Genomic DNA, 18167 nt, shown 5'->3' on the forward strand with positions numbered 1-18167 from the left:
TTAATTAATTTCTCCTAAAATTAATTTGTTCTCTCCAATTCATAGGAAGATCATCCCAAATCAAATTTTCTCCGAGTATCACTCAGTCCGATTCCATTTCAGTTTGCTCTCAATCAACTTATTTCCCAACTACTTAATTAAGAGGTTGGATAGAAGGTGTTGATTCCTAATTTAAACTTTTAAACAAAAGAAATAAATGTATTCATTTATTTATCCAATTTTGAGACCACCCAACTCCTTAATGATGCTGGGCAGCTTATAAATAAAAGAAGAACAGGATGAGTAAATATATTGTTATGAAATGGGTGGATAATCTTGGAGGGTGGGCTGAAAAGATGCTGCTTAAGAAACAATCAGACAAGAGATGGAGAGGCCCCCAATGGATTAAGGAGCAGAAGAAGAAAGTTAAGAAGGACCAATCCCAAATTAATCAGGCAGTTACAAATGGTAGCAGGAACTTTGTACCATGAAACTTGCAAGAGTGATGTCAACTCTTCCACATAAACCAGAAAACAAAACACAGATGAGTTATTTCCATTTTATTATAAGACTACGTTAACAGAATCTTGCAAGTCCAAAAGTACAAATTTCCCACCACCACTTTCACAGGTTCATATTTCTGACCTCTGTGAAGGAGGGCGGAGCTGTCAAACACGTGGCCCATGGGCCGGATGCGCCATACCCATGCCCATGTCCGGTTTACCAAAGGGGGAAAAAGTCCCAATATGTCACGTGACACTGCCTTAATGATGCGAGTTTGACATCCCTGAACTAGAGCAACTCCACTTCCATTTGTCCTAGAAATGAGCTGAAGGAATAGTTCCTTGGTAAAAGAATAAAAAAATCTCCAGTTTGATAAATTTGAGTGTATCAGAAGGTTCAGCTTAATTGTGAGACTCTTGCATAATTATTTCTTTAGAACATCTGAAGAAAAGATTGGGAAGACAAAACAAGTCATATTTTGAATCAACAAAGTGAATTACCTAAGTCTACTCAGTATCAATTTATGCAATTACAATATCTCTTAACAGTACAATTTGAGCCAAATGTATTAGTTATTTCTGACATTTCTAAGCAAATACCAGTAGAAAAAATATTTGAAGTCCTTAAACCCACAATTTATTTTTATTCACAATGGCAAACGATGCATTGAGATGCATCAATTTGCAGGTATTGGAAAAATGAGTTAGAATATTCTATTTTAGCAGATCAATGGGCTAAAAGTATGTGGAAATACTTTTTTTATATGCCCCTGAAGTAAAATTAATTCAGCAAATTCTTGAGTATATTAGGCACCACAGAGAAGCATAGTAGGGGTTGATTTTGTATTTTGGAAGTGCAATGTATTGGACAGGACTCTGACTCATATATAGATCAATGGGCTTGCTCTATGTTGATATAGCTTTGATTTATTATTCATACAGTTGTACACAGAGCATTAAAAAAATAAAGATCAAAGATGGGAATATATTGTTGAATAATACAGTATTACAAAACTTTGGAACTTTATCAAAGTATGAAAAACTTTGGATTTATTGTGCATGGGCAGAAGCTAAAATTAATACTTTATTTGGATGGAAAGTAATTCACGGCAAAAGACACTCTTCCATTTTCTACATATGAACTGACTTTCTACCACCTCTATGAGAAATTTGATCAGTTTGGAGTAGATGATTCTTGTGGTCCCTTCCAGCTTTATGATTTGATGATACTATGGTGACATGTGACATAAGTCCTATATGATGAGCTTTGTTCTACCATTATATTTTATTTTATGATTTGATTTTTTATATTTTATTTATTTTCTGGTATATTTTGCTTTGTTTTTATGTAATCATTTGTGACTCTAGATTAAAAATCAATAACACATTTTACAGAAGAACGAAAGGTTCCTTCTGGTAAACTAAAACCGATCCTTTTTTAGAACTTGTAACAGGTAAACAGAGAAAGAAGCCAGCAGGTGCTATGCATTAATCAAGCTTTGGGTCAGCCAATGAGAGTGTCACATATTCCTCATTACACCATCTTCCACCTGCTTCAGAAGTTTTCCATATGGCTCTCCCATACTGCTTTTCTTAGCCTTGGTTGATTTGACATGTTTCTAATTTTTCCTAGAATCCCAGCAGAGAGTAATATCTGCAGAAGGAAGTAGACTGAGATAACTAAGGAATATCAGATAACAGGCTAATAAGCATTTTTGTTGGTACTGTATACCTAAACCTATCCACTTAAATAATATAACAAATTGGGTTGGCAATGTTTCAGATTCATCTCCCAAAGATGTAGCAGACAGGTGTTCTGATAAAATCTCCCCTCATTCTGAAGCATATTTTGGAGATCAAGTTTAAAGCTCTGCACAAAACCCTAAAAATTAATTCACAGCAATTCCCTTGGATAATCAAAGCATAAGGGTCATCCCTTCCACCCACTTACAGTAATCTCAGAGAAGTACGTAAGCACTCATTGATAAGACAAATTAAAATACATATGTCTTTTAAGCATGGAGCAAGGGAAAGGTTTTAGGGAAAAAATGCAGGAAAGATTATTACCATGTTCTCTGATCACCTAGTTGGAATGCCCAGTATAGCTAATTTATTTCAAAATCTATGATATAATGGTTGGGTAAAGAATTAATTTTTATAAAATATGCTACTTAGTTATTACAGGTTAAAATTCCTATTAGTGGAGGCTTGGACTGAAAGAATTCCATATTAATAAAAGGGAAAATGTCTTGCTGGATACTGTCCCCTTTTCTTTTCTAGGAACATGGTCATCAGCAAAGAGATAGGGAAAGAAAAACAGAGGAAAAGAGTAAAATTAGGAAAGAAAAGTTAGCTAGTGCTCAAACCCATTTCATGCTCAGGAGATAAATGGATCTCTTTCGTTCTCCCCATTCACATCTTATTGAAGAAGAAAAGAAGGAAGTAGAGAGAGACATAACAATATCATCATCTACAGTATATGACTTGGCAGCACAAGGAAACAACAACCAACAACTTAACAGCCAGCCATCAGCATCCCAATCAACCAATAAAAAGCCATACACAATCTGGCACCACAGAAATACTATGCATAGAGTAGCCCAAAGTACACATTCTGGTAGAGAGAAGTTCCCTGAGGATGGGCCCCAGCACAAGTCCCAAACCTCGGAAGGCTTAACCTCTGGTCCTGGTGACTGACCCAGATTAGATCCTGTAATTAGAACTCCACAAATGTTGTCCTTTTTCTACTTGACCTACATGTCGCATATACTCTAAAACCACAAAACCTTCTTTGATCAATTTTTAATTAGAATTCCATGGAATTGGGACCACTTATCTCCTCATTATCCATCCTACTCTTTCTTTTCAATAAGCAATTAAAAAATATCTGTTCATTGGTTGCTTTTTAAAATCAATTACTTTCAAAAAGTTGACCAAATTTTATTTCTCTGAAATTTTTCTTGTTTTCTTTATTTACGATTTCATATGGCCCAACTTAAACCTTAGGTTGATACCATTCTCCTAGCTCATCATTATCGTTATCTTCCTGAGAAGCTGGGACTAAATTCCAAGCAATCAGCATTTAGTAATGAATCAATCTCAACAGGCTAACAACCCCATACATTTTACAACTCATTTTCTCTTGAGGGAATTCGAATATGTCTTCATCCAGATGAGCTGTCTCCACCGCTGATTTATAGAAGATATCATAAAGCTGTCCATATCCAGAATTTATTCAGAGTCACTGTCAGAATTTCAGTCCCTATTTAGGAAGTTACCTTTTTAAAGTACTAAATATTTTTCTAGACAACATCCCTGAACTCTAAGTGATAAAGAAACTCAGAAATCTGACCACAATAGCTGTACTGGGACACTGCTCAGTGCCTTATTCTTGCAAAGTTTCTTATAAAGGAATGAATGTATGGTTCCAATTTTCAAGAGTTGTAATGTAACATATTTCACTGAATGTGACAGCCTGACTTGCAGTAATTGATCTGTGGTGTGCCAGACACCTCATGACCTAATGTTCAAAAGATGTGGGTTTCTCATTTACAAATATACATATACACACATCCCTCTGCACACCGAGGGCAGGGGGAATCATAATTAACTTTATCTAACCTTATAAACAGATCCTAAATCTGTTAGCTCAGAGGCCTGACATTAGCCTCTTATAGACAGAGCTGGTCTAATCCAGACCAATGGGACTATGTTGGGTTTCTCCAGAAATGCACAGAATAGCAAAGCAGGGAAGATGCTTGCTCAGCAGAAATAATTCAGTGTACATTTTTTTTACTAGCACCAAGATTAACAACATAAAATTAATTAGAATAAATCTCATGCTAATGCAATAGGTCAAGTCTAACCATGAAAAAGGAACCAATGCTAGATATGACCTCAAGAACAGAATGGAGAGAGATTTACTAGAAATATGTGATGTTAATATCTGTGCAGGATCAGTAATGATCAGTGAATATTAACTTGATTCAATGAATAATGATGAGTCAGCTACAAACTACATTTGTATTATCACACACCAGTGGTGGGTTCCTACCGGTTTGGACCGGTTCGACTGAACTGGTAGTGATTTGGCGGCCTAGGTCGCTGGAACCTGCAGCGACCCAGGCCTGCCACGCCCCCGAACAGGTTCTCTTGTTTTTTGCTTCTGGCATGCGCAGAACAATTTTTATTGTATTGTGCATATGCATGCACAAATGAACCCGCAGTAGTGCCTGCCGGAACCTACCCCTGCCCCACACATGGTATAATCTCAACAAGTAACAACATTTAGTCAACACTATCTCACTCAGAAACTATGAGGAGCTATATGTTTGGGTCATATTTGATTGGGAGAATGCCAGGGAATCCCAAGGCTGGATGAGTGATGGTAGAGTCAGGAAAATATCCTGGAAGATAGGTAAACGCACTTGTGACTGCAACTAAAACTACACTGTTGTGTTCATATTGATATCAGGAGGTGGGTGGTTGAGGGCAGTTTTATTCTCTACAGAGTAAATAATAGGAGGGATCTGGGAAGGTTTTAGATTAGATGAATTTTAGAGTTTTTGGGTAGCTTAGGGGTTAAGAGAAAATCTTCAGAGTTTTATGAGGAATTTGAGGAGTTTGAGTAGGTCAGTGAGGTGATGTTTTTTTTTATTTGAAGTAGTTTCCATTTGGAAGGCATTCCCTGATATTACTACCATCAAGAGGTATCTTCTAAGAGACTTGTTTCTAATATCTTACCATATGTTTATTTCCATTTTCTGTTAAGTTTGTAGACATTATCCAGCAAGGTAGAGTCTCCAGAAATATAGTATTTAGATTATATTGGCTATTAAGGAAGATTCCAGGAAGATCACTTCTTGATGTTTATAAGACATCACCAAGACTGAGTTCTAGAGAATTTACATTCTTAATTGTGAAGCCCAGCAAATCAAGTAGAGATTTCTACTGCATCTCTGAATTAGCAAACAGAAGGATTGTGATACAGAAACCGATATTTCTCTTTTGAGAAATTTTCATTGGAAAATGTCAGGCTGGTTATGGGTGGGGATAAATGAAGAGGGTGAATAGTGCATGCTTTCTTCTCCCTTAAAAATAAAAGTTTTGAGGGAGTCCAGGGTCCTGCCTGATTTAGCTGGGTCATCATAACCTATGTTTTTTGTGTGTGTTTATTAATCACTCGACTCAAACTCCCTGATTTTTGCCCTCAACTTCCTCTAGGATACAAAAGGCTAAAATCTGGGCAAAGAAAAGGAAACAAGGATGTAGGGCCTACTTAATACTGGAAGACCCTGCAATTTGCCTCCTTGTATTTCTTCTTCCCTTCTGCTTTCCCTGCTATAAGGGAAGAGGAGGCTTCTCATCATGTGGCGGCAGAGTTGCCAATGGCTGGAATGACTGAGCTGTGGAGGTTGGCCATGTCATCCTTGTAGAAATGAAATACCTATGGAATTTGTTACTTGCCAACCTTGAGGGAGAAATAACTCTCGCCTTGTCAACCAATCAGCATCTCAGCCTTTCCAGTCGAGGCAAGTTTTGACTATATCTCATTGGTAACCACAGAACTCCAGTGACTGTGATGGCATCAGGGACAGGGCACGTTTCTTCATTGTCATGAAGGGCCCCACTGAGGAAAAATGAGAGAGGAAACCCAGAGTCCTATAGATCTTTTAAAAATAAGCTTCTAAGTGCATTTAGATCTCCCAGCCTCAACTTCCAAACTGTTTCCAGTAGAAATTATTCTGGGCAAACCAAATGAAAAGTCCCCTGTGCATTTGGCTCAAACGTGCTTGCTTTCTCCTCCTCCCTCCTCCCCCACCCTCTTCCACTGCTCATCTCGAGGTATAAAAATCTATAACTGCAGAGCCAAGGAAGAGGACTTGATGAGAAATTCGTATGCCAGCCTTCCCACCACTGTAATTTCATTCTGCCTTTGTAATTGCCTGATATTACATTGTTCCCTGCCGGAAGATTAATTAGCTAGTCTTACCGTCCAACATACCATCCCTCTGAAACCCTCAAGGAAGCTGGCATGGTGCCAAGTCTTGCAGATTTGCTATGCAGGCTGGCAGCTGCTTCTCTTCTCCCTTAACAACAGTTGCTGTGCCAACATACCCCCCCTCCCTATTTCCCTCCCCAGCCCTCCGCCAAAGAGGTAGTGAAGTTTTAATGCCATCGGCTGGGCAGGGGTGGGGGGCGGGTGAAGAAACGAAAACCCCAAATAATACAACAGCACACAACCCGAAAGTCTGATTGGCATAATTACTCACACTCATTAAGTATGGCTGCACGGCATATGCAAATCGGGCGACTCGAGTACACGAGGCGCATCAAGCGGCTGGAGCATCAGCAATGCCTTTCAGATTCCTCAGCCCTGACTGGGATGGTCGGGAAGAATGCGAGCGAGATGGCATCTTGCAGGGACGATGTGCCAGACGGACAGAAAGCAGCCTTTGCCTTCAAGCTCAGGACCTATGACGTTCCACAGAAGGAGCCTTGAAAAAAGGAAGGAAGGAAGGAAAGAAGGAAGGAAGACCAGGAGGGAAGGAAAGGAAAATAGGGCAGAGGAAGTTGAAAGTGGGCAGTCATGGGGGAACATGACCAGCCATTTTGGATTTAAAGAAAACAGTGGGGCAAAGATAAGACAAGACACCAACCTGTCCAGATAGGTATTCTGCTTTCATCTTCCACCCATCCCGCTCTCTCTCTCCCCATAACAAGTCACCCTCCACAGCAATCAAGAAATGATGGGGTTTCTTCCGCAACAACCATTAGCTAAGACAATGGCATTTTGCATACACATTGAAACCGTGTATTGTGAATTCACTTGGCAAGGAGCCCGATCCAGCACTGAATATCTCAGCACGCCGGGCACTATATTTGCTGCTTTTGTTTGAGTCAGTCTTTGTTTTTGGCAAAGGAGGTTTTTTTTTTTGTTAATTAGCCTTGCTCTCCGCCTCCATTATTTCCGCATTTTAAATTTTTTTTTAAAAAAATCGAACCCACTCTGTTTTTGCTTTATTTGATAAGTGGTAAACAAATAGACCGAATCTCCCAATGCAAAGAGAGAGAGAGAGAAAGAGAAAGAGAAAAAGAAAAAAGGAGGTCTTTTGAAGTGATAGGGTGATTTTTTGTTTGCTCCAATCAACTTACAACCACATTTACAATCAATTAAAAGAAAAACCCTTCCTCCCCCTCCCCTTTGTGACTTCTCTTATACACTGTTGATAAATGAATTGTTGCAAAATATTGTGGTTGTGGGGGGGGGAGGAGATGGGATTAATGAAATGAGAAATCACAACATACATAGATCCTAATGCTCTCGGTAGACCAATGCTAATTAAATGACAGGCAATTAGTTATCTTGAAGATTAGATGGGCTTGTCGAGGGTCTTCAAGGCTCTACGGATGTCTCTGAGCACTTCATATTGGTCAAGATTTAGGGGTTCCCCCCCCCCCTGTTAAAACTTCATTTGTCTTTGCTGGAGTGCTGGGGTGGGGAAGAGAGAGATGCCCATCTGTTTCTCCCTTCCCACAGACATTCTTACTCTGGCTCCAGGGAGCTTGGGTATTTTTTATTTATTTATTTATTTATTTATTTATTTATTTATTTATTTATTTATTTATTTATTTATTTATTTATTTATTTATTATTTTTTTATTTCCCAAATAGCTGCTGTTTGCGAAAACAGGTGATTTAAAAACCAGGGTGGGGGGGAAGGAGAAAGGAATCCCAGCAAGACACACATTCACAACTACTAAACATATCGGAGGGCTTGTTACAGCCTGATTGTGGTTCCCACTTATTTCTGCAAAGATGCTACATCCAATTACAGTGGGAGAAACTGGCAGACGCTATGTTGCTCTTTGCAACACCCGCTCGCCTGTTCCCGCTGGCAATCAGGAAGATTTTGGAGGCACATGTTGTCGTGCCCTTGAATGCGCAAAGGCAAACTTACCAACTCTGGTAGGCAGCAGTGATTGTCAGATCCAGACTGGGAGGGGGGTAAAATATTTCCCAAGCACATGCGGTAAGGATTGGGGATAACGATCTAATGGCATCCTACACTCTAATTAAGCTCTGCCAAACTTCATGCTGAAGCTGAGGTAGAAGACCAAAGCCAAGAGCTACCCCTTCCAGGCATTGCCTGCCTCTTTGTTGTCCCCCTCCCGGCCATTGCGCATCTTTTTGCACTGCATGAATTAAATTCTGATGAATGTGGCATTAGTTAATTACACAAAGATGCACATGGTAGGGGAAAGGGAGAGCTGCACTATGCAAATAAGCCAAGGAAGCCCGGCTGTAAATTTGCTTCAGTTTGCAATGCTGTTTGCCTTTCCCTCTTGGTCCACATGGCTGAATGACAAAACTGAGCACTAATAAGGCAGCACGCCTAACCTTCAGGCGCCAAATTGGCATCCGGGAGATTTACAACCATCTGTGTCAGGATGACAAGAGGAGAGACAGGGACGGTGTCACTGCAAGGAAGAGAGAAGAGCCGCAGACAGTGTTCACTGCCGCCATTTTCTCGTGCTTGAGAGGAGGGGCAAGGAATCGGCCGTAGCACCTTTGAAATGGCTGTTTGAAAAAGGAGTGCCCTCAGATTTCATCCTGGTTCATTTTCTGCAGAAGAAATGTTGCCCGTTTATCAAAGAAAGTGGACTGCCTGCTAAGATGCTATTAACAAATTGCACATTTTAATAGGAACGCATGAGGTGCCTACATGAAATCGTTTTGGATCACTCCAAGGTTTCTGTGCATGTGTAACACCAGGTTTTTCTTAATCAAATTGGAAACCCACACTGAAATAATTTGACAATTTCATTCAAACGCCTAAATTGAATTGATTTTCAGAAATGGTTCACATTTTTGAACTAGAATAATTTTCTGAGCAAAATCAACTATTTAGATTAGATTTTGCCTAATTTGTGCAGACTTACTGGCTAGCAAGTCAAATGATTAAATGGGAAAGTTGAGAGTTTTGTTGGGCGGAAATGAGGAATTGCCGAAGTGTGGATAAACTTGGGATGGGGAGGGGGGGGAGTCATCGAAAGACCTTTTCCATAAGATGTTGTGAAGTTGCAATGACTGTAGGAACTGAAAGCATGTCTCTGGGGCGGGGGAACCTTACCTTTTTCCACTAGGGAAGAAAAAGTGATACACCGAACGTTTGGATTCCTTCCCACTGGATTATGACATTGTTAAAATGATGGGGGTCACACAGGTGCTGAAAAGAGCTGTTGAAATGGTCTCACTGTGGCAGCTGTCAGGGACCAGAAGCAGAAGGAATGGTTTTAATATAAAACTCCACAGGCTGCTCTATTACTTATTGCTTGCTGGCTTTGAGTTCTCTTGGTCACAGACGTTTCTTGCATTATTGAAGTTAATACTCTTTTCATCCCAGCCCCATTTTTGAGCGGTTGAAATAGAAGGAATGTGTTAAAATGGTTTTCCAAAACACACGTGCCCTTGCGGTTAAAAGAAGCCCGGATTCCCCCTGTCCTCCAGCACCTGTATCTCAAGGTCACTTCACAGCCAATATTTTTAACTGGAAAGTTGCCAGAAGAGATAATTATTGCAGTTGTCAGTTGTTACTCTCCAGATCTGGCCTCCAACAGTTACATATATCACCTCAAAATGTTGCCTGCCTGCCCTTTAAAATTCTTCAATGTGCTAGGAGAGCATGGAGCCACTAGAGCTCCTGCCCTACCACCATGTGTTCCTTTACCCATGCTTCCCTGTTGCACGAGGGAAGGAAAAAAGGCAGAGGGCTGTCCATTCAAGAGCAAACAAGAATTTTAGCATGCAGCAAGGGGATGGGGTGTGGAACCGTTCAATTCCAGAGGTGCTTCATAGTAAACATTATCATTCCAAAAAGAAGATTTGATTAATTGATTCCTTTGTTCTATGCCATATGCATTCCTGCAGGATGTAGGTAGCTACAGCGATGGGATTCACTTACCTTCCCTACCGGTTCAAAAATGTGAATGTGTCTGTGCACGCTTCGCACTCATGCGCTGCACCTGCGCATGCACACCACCTTCTGCACATGTGCAGGAGATTGCACATTACATCAGGGTGGGTGTGCAGAGCCTACTGCAGCCACTGCTACCGGTTCGCCTGAACTGGAGAGAACCGGCTGAATACCACCTCTGGGTAACTAATACAAACAAACAAACAAACAAACAAACAAAAACCCCAGAAAACCCCGACCCCAGAGTAAAACATCTAGGACATAAATACCGGCAAATACAAATGCAATGCACTTTTATACCGACCTTTAAATCACAGGTTTAAATCCTTCCTTCTTTGCACGACAGAACAGAAGGACAGAAGGGTTACAGTTAATCAGATTTCAAGGAGGAGGAAGTTCTGAAGAGTAGAAGTGCTACTGAGCACATCCATTTTCAAGGTCCTATCCAGTGACAATCTTGTAGTGAGCAGATCTGGAAGGAGATGACTTTCTTTGAGATGGTTGGATGGGCTGATGAATATGCATTGGTTGGTGTAGGAGAGGTTGATCCTCGTGGCCCTTCTTTGTAGAGTGTATCAAGGCTCACTTCCCCTCCTATAAAATTTCTGTATGAAAATTCTGGGTGAGATCATCCAGTAGTTTGGGGTTTCCTATCATTAGTATGCTGATGTTACTCAATTATAGGTTGACTGTGTAAAGCTATCCAAATCCTGTTTCAGTACCTAGAAGCTATCCTTGATGGGGTGGGGTATCCTTGATCCTCAGCATAATCTACCAAGACTTATTGCCTATGGTTGTTAGAGTCCCTACATCTGGGGAGATTTCAACTCTTGGGTTGGCTGGCACTTCCCCACTTGAGGGCATTATGCACAGCTTCATCCCGTGTGGCAGATGCAACTTTTTCTGGATCAGACAGTTACTCGTGCCCTAGTCATTTCATGCTTGCAAATATGCTGGTTGCCCTAGAGGACCAGTAGATTCCGCAGATCCTTTCAGAAGCACAAGATTCAGACAGAAATCCTGCACCTCATCCCATACTCCAAGCTTAGTATTAGAAATACAAAAGACTCCCTTATTTCATAAAGGTCTGTCTACCTCCACACAATAGAGTAAAGGTTGCCTCGCAAATATGTGCTAGTCGTTCCCAACTCTAGGGGGTGGTGTTCATCTCTGTTTCAAAGCTGAAGAGCCAGCGCTGTCTCAAGACGTCTCCGTGGTCATGTGGCCAGCATGACTAAACACCAAAGGCGCACGGAACACTGTTACCTTCCCACCAAAGGTGGTTCCTATTTTTTCTCCTTGCATTTTTAGGTGCTTTCGAACTGCTAGGTTGGCAGAAGCTGAGACAAGTAACGGGAGCTTACTCCATTATGTGGCGCTAGGGATTCGAACTGCCAAACTGCTGACCTTTCTAATCAACAAGCTCAGCGTCTTAGCCACTGAGCCACTGGGTCCCTTAAAGCTTCCCCTTGCACATATGTGCTAATCATTCCTGACTCTAGGGGCCACAATAGGAGACTGCACACAATAGGAGACTGCCAATGCCAGGATAGACCCAGCTGGCTGCTTGAAGCAACGAAAAATTCCTCTTGCTCTTATGCACTCTGGGTAGTTTCATCAGTAGGCAGAAGAGTCCCAAGTTGGAAGGCTGCTAGGATTTTGTATGAGCCATATTCCTCGACAGAAGTCTTCTACTGATATCGGCAGTATAGCACAAGTATAAATAGAGGTTCATTTCTAAATGACTGGTTAACTTGACTGCTAAGCTTGAAGGAATCACAGCTCTGAATACTTGAACCTGTGGGGAATGCTATTGAAAGGGATAAATACGAGTTACTGAACAGCAGGGGATAAAACATTGCATTTAAGTCTCCTAATACCAACTCTAGCTAATTACACTTCATTCCTCAACATACAATGCAAGGTAGATAATAATTAATGACCTGGTACAGATGTGCTGTGTGGGAGGCTCCGAGAGCTTAAGGTGACTTCCTGGAGGTTACACAGCCAATCCGCTCTCCCAGCTCCCAAGCCAGACCACCAAGGACTCTAACCAAGCCTCTTAGCTTCCGGGTTGTTGGATTAATTGGAACCGTTCTCTCCCCTCCAGCCATTAGGATAGCAGCCAGCACTGAGTGGGTTAAAGGCAGCTTATCAAATTAAGCATTAAACTAAGTGGAGAGAAAGCACGGATAAGAGTTTGTACAAAACCATTCAAATTGCAAGTGTGGGTTACAGTAATTGCTAAATTATAGTGTGGCTGCTTCATTGCACACAACCCTGACCTCCCCCCCAACTTTAATAATAGGCAGGGGCTGACTCTGGCAGACAAAACCCAGGGAGTCCTAAGTTATAGTCTGACACTCTTATTATGATGATTATGATGATTATTACGACTACATTAGCACCTAGAGGACCTAGCCAAGGACTATTGTGCCGGGAACAGCACAGTTACAAATAATAAAAATGTTAAATCTGACAATTTAAGTAGTCACGCGAGATGCAAGGACTGGAGGGCCATGATCTGAAAGCAGCTTATCATGGAGCAATGTTGGTCTCTGAGAATAGGGGTCAAGTGGCAGGCAAAGTGGAGCTACCTTGATGGGCATTTTATGACCAGTTCTGGAAAAATGCTGTTACGGTGCTCCGAGACTCCTCTCTATGCCCATCCTTTGACAAGTTGGGAAACTTACATGTGTAGACAGACAACAAGCAAATGTGTTGTTACTATCTCATTAGACAGAATAGTTGACAATCGTTTGTTTAGTGACTGGACAATGTGTTTGTCAAGGTTAATGACATCTCTGGGACTCAATCTGCCCATGATATCCCACAGAAAAGCTTTCTCCAACTTGGTGCTCTTTGGGATTCATTTTCATTGGTGATGCTGGTTGGAAATTAATATCCAGTACATCTAGAAATCCCCAGCTTGGCAAAACTACCTTAACAGTACTATATGCAATGTGCGTGTTATTGTAAAGTATATTATAACACTAAAAGAGACCAAATTTCATACTCTTGGGTCTTATGAAGCATTTAGAGTTGGAGATTTATTTATAGCTTGTTGACAGATCTAATTTTCAGTAGGGTTCACCATCAGACATAGCCAGTATGAAAACTACACGGTGACAGGCAAACCTAAAAATGGCCCAAATTCTGGTTCTGAATTTTTAGACTGGGTTTACATAGTCTGATAAGAAATGGTTTGTTTTAGCAATAGTTCATTGAACAAGCTTCATATGGCTGGGCCATATACCGCAGTTTAAAAACTATAATGGGGTGAGTTCATATACTAAGCCAAAATCAAAACTGCATTTCAATTTAGTGAAATATGTGAACCCAGTCACTATGGGATAGGCACCAGACCTGGGCAAATCAGCTCAATTAAGTTGAATTGGAGAGCAAGATCTAAACATGGAATGATTAAATTAAATATTGCAATTTGAGATTATAAAGCAAACTGAGTTGGTGCAATCTGCTACAGGATTTGACTCAAATAATAAAAAAAATCAGCCATATGCTATAATGGGGAAGCATAAAAATGTTTGCAGCTGCTTCACATTTGGCCAGTTTGAGTTAAAAGTAGCAGCACTGGGGGATATTTTAGAGGACATTAACCCTGCAAGTTTCAGCAGGATGCCTTCAAGGGGATCATCATAATAAATTGTTGAAATATCCCCTTTGTACTTGTTTTGGAGGCAGAGATAGCAAGAATGATGAAAACACACCACTGCAACTTCAAATTGCTGACGAAAAAACCCAAACAAACCCTAAATTCAAGCAGGCAGCATTCTCCTCAGTGTTTAAAATAATATTTTTCCAAAAACGGATTAAAACTTTTTAACCCTCTTGCTGTTCTAGGATGTCAATTTTGATGTTACATTCAACCGTGGGTGTCCACAGGGTATGGTTAAAAAAAATCACACATAAAAGAGAGGCAATAGCACAGAAATAGGAAGCCCCAGTAAAAGAAGCTAGTACAATGAAAATGTCATTCCAAAACTTTCCATTCCCTATTTTTTTAAGTAAATAACCAGCATCCGAATTGTGAGTCTAAGAAGTTTTCACAGCCTAAAATACAATCCAAATATGCTCAATTTAAAATCAAGATTTGACCCATGAGTGTCTGTTGGATTCATTCTCCTGGAGCCCATAATCTTCATGCTGTGAACTGAAGTCTTGTTAGGGTAGATGGATCAGTGAAGAAGTGTCAGAGATTGCAAAGTTAAGGCTAATGGTTGCCTTCAGTCCAAAGGTCCAAGAGCTAAGGGAGGAAACAAAGCCCATCACAAGGTAATCCTCACTGGCCCCAAAGAGCTTTGGTGGAAAGGGTTGGATGAGATGATCTGATCCAGATGTGGGTTGCTGCCGGCATTACTGGTGGTTCAGCCCATGTGCACATTTGCACCTAAAAAGGTCTGTGCATGCACACGACGTTAGAAAAGGTTTTGTTTTTTACATTTTTTTTAAATCTTTAAAAAAAAAGAACCGAAAATCAAGATGGTGCCTACGATAGAACCCGTTCGGGGGTGTGGCAGGCCAAGTTACTATCTACTTGACCAAACCGATCCAAACTGGTAGGACCCCCCCCTCTGATCTGATCTCTTGGGCCAGGTGCTCATGTCTGCTTCAGAGAGCCCATTTCCCCCATCTTTCCCCCACTGCATTCGCTATATAAGGAAGATCTGAGCAACAAGGCTTTATAACCATGACTTTACAAACCCCTCCAGATGCAAGAAATGTCCGTTGAAAGAGCAATGAGGTTTGAAGTATTTCAGAACCTTAATTCAACTCGTTCTATCACCTTGGTTTTTATAACCCCCCTCCAGTTCCTGACTCTTTCAATTGGGGATTCAACCAAGTCTTCAGCTTCCTTTCAAAGTTTCATACCTTGTTGATAAGGTTGTCACTCAGAAGTGGAATTCAGCAGGTTCTGATCAGTTCTGGAGAACTGGTAGCGGAAATTTTGAGTAGTTTGGAGAACTGGTAAATACCATGTCAGACTGGTCCCACCCCCATCTATTCTCTGCCTCCCGTGTCCCAGCTGATGGGGAGGAAATGGAGATTTTGGAGTAACCTTCCCCTGCCATGCCCACAAAGCCATGCCCACAGAACCAGTAATAAAATTTTGAATCCCACCACTGTTGTCACTTAGAGTGGCAAAGGCTATACTCAAGGGCAACATTTTTATATTCATTTTCAAGGAATTGACTGATTAGATTGTTGCAGCAAAAAATTACTTTTGGGCTCTCGAAAGGCTAGTCAATTTACTATGCTTTAAGCTTTTTTGGGGTCCATATGGACCTGATCTGATCACGGTTGGGGTTTTTAATGAAAACTACACTCCTGCTGTAGTATAATTAATTATATTGTCTGGGGCCATGACCAGTGTGGCAAATGGCTACAGGCAGTCTTCAACTTACAACCATAATTGAGCTCAAAGTTTATGTTGCTAAGTGAGACATTTGTTAAGTGAGTTTTGCCCATTTTTACGACTTTTCTTGCCACAGTTAAGTCAAGTATTGCAGTTATTAAGCTAATAACCCGGTTGTTAAGTGAATCTGGCTTCCGCATTGACTTTGCTTGTCAGAAGGTCGCAAGAGGTGATCACATGATCTTGGGACCCTGCAACCGTCATAAATATGAACCAGTTGTCAAGCATCCAAATCTTGGTCACGTGACGGTGAGGATGCTGCAATGGTCATAAGTGTGAAAAATGGTCATAAGTCACTTTTTCAGTGACGTAACTTCAAATGGTCACTAAATGAACGGTTGCAAGTCGAGGATTACCTGCATTTCACTGCAGATTCCAGTTGACACACCCTCTCCCTTTGCTTATTAGGAATAATTGCTATTTCCAAATGTAAATCCCAAACTTCCTATAGTCATGCAAGCTCTGTGCTTTGGGTATAAAGCTCTATAAAAGTTGAGCCAACTCTTTCTTTAAAAAAAAATCCCACCTCTATTAACTATTAAGATAGGGCCTGCCATCATTAAACATAAATGATAAATGGGATGGAGTCAGGGAGAGGGGAATGGGAGTGAATGGAATTGTTTGTGCAATTTTAGTTGTAGTGATCTGTTGCCACACTAATAATGAATAGATGCATTATTGATAGAGAGTGTTTATTTGTATAAACCCAATAGAGCAAGTTAATATTTAATTCAAAATCTATATACAGGTCATCCCACTTACCCTTTTCCAGAATGAACTATTTTTTTTTTAGGAATAATCTCTCTCTCCCCCTCTCTCTTCCTCTCCGTCTCTCTGTGTATTATCTATCATCTATCTATCTATCTATCTATCTATCTATCTATCTATCTATCTATCTATCTATCTATCTATCTATCTATCATCTATCTATCTATCTATCTATCTATCTATCTATCTATCATCTATCTATCATCTATCTATCTATCTATCTATCTATCTATCTATCTATCTATCTATCTATCATCTATCTATCATCTATCTATCTATCATCTATCTATCTATCTATCTATCTATCTATCTATCTATCTATCTATCTATCTATCATCATCTATCTATCTATCTATCATCTATCTAGCTATAATTATTTATCATCTATCATCTATCTAATCTATATCATCTCTATATACTCTCTCTCGCTATCCTCACTAGACTTGTATCTACACTTGCACCAACACAATTTGAACCTCAAATGTTCTGTGCCCTTATTCCTGTTGGTAGGAGTAAACTGGGGGCACTCCCAGAAAAGGGTGTCACAATGGAAGCATTCTCTTCTACAGACTATCTGCCATGATGGTCCTGGTGGTACTAAAAACTCCTTTACCAGAAAGCCAAATGAAGATATTATATTGTTATAATGTATTCCCACTCTGGTTTATATTTATAGATTTGTTGGTTTGTTTCTGGGCAGATGGACGTGACTACAAACCATCTTTAGTGAATCCATCCACTGTCTTTTACTTTCCAGAAGTGCAGGGTTCAGCAATGTATGTGGAAATGATAGTGAGGGTTGGTGTTTTCCTTTGCAGAATTGCTCAGAACTCTCTGATTTAGAATCCGTGACTTGCATCTGTTGAGTTGGTACATGTCAGGCCCCAAGAACCAAGAATGACACATGGAGATACTTCTGAACAGTTTATCATTGTTCTGAGCCATGCCAAATTAAAGCAACACTATGCATAGCTGTAGATACATTTGAAGTGCCATGGAGGGGATGTCTTATTATCCCTTTTTCTGCCTACCAAACTTTCCAAGATTCCATGTCTCTTTGCCCATTGGGAAGCAGCCTCTCCTCCTGGGAATCAATACTACATTCCATCACATTACAGGAATCTAACTATTGGATAGCTGGCTCAGCATTCATGCTTTCCTGCTCAATTATCCATGCCTGTTGGCGTTGGGATTGCCTTGTTGCCCTTCTCAATTCTAGGAATCCATTCATATTGTTTTCTAACCTGGAGATAATTGGGCTTAGTTTTAAATACTTTTAGCTTAAATACTTTTAAAATCGTTCATACCAAACGTATGAACATCAAAGTGTTTTTAAAAAAATGTTTCAATTCTTCTCAAATCCTCAATAATTAGGTAAAATAACTTCAGAAGGTCTGGCTTTTCTTTCCACATCTTCCCAATTTAGATGCATCCAAAGTGTCTTTTTCAGCGTAATGGTCTCCATTGGATGTTACACATCCCTAGGGAATAGAATTCCAGCACATC

At 40.4% G+C, this 18167-nt stretch overlaps 1 long non-coding RNA gene across 4 annotated transcripts; it reads right to left on the reverse strand.

The window, feature by feature from the left end:
• Positions 1–1749: 1749 nt before the first annotated feature.
• On the reverse strand, positions 1750–12507 carry LOC309383492. 4 transcript variants are annotated; one of them, XR_014173856.1, is made up of 5 exons: positions 12403–12507; positions 9617–9748; positions 6755–6979; positions 5976–6111; positions 1750–2136 (listed from the first exon to the last, which is right to left on the reverse strand). It is a non-coding gene; the product is annotated as an uncharacterized lncRNA (long non-coding RNA). The 4 variants fall into 4 exon arrangements; XR_014173857.1 differs by lacking the exon at positions 12403–12507 and adding an exon at positions 10729–10810 and having other exon boundaries at positions 6755–6956; XR_014173859.1 differs by lacking the exon at positions 12403–12507 and adding an exon at positions 10729–10810.
• Between the last annotated feature and the right edge of the window lie 5660 nt (positions 12508–18167).

Source organism: Natrix helvetica (assembly GCF_964273705.1).
Source record: "Natrix helvetica genome assembly, chromosome: 1".
Taxonomy (NCBI): domain Eukaryota; kingdom Metazoa; phylum Chordata; class Lepidosauria; order Squamata; family Natricidae; genus Natrix; species Natrix helvetica.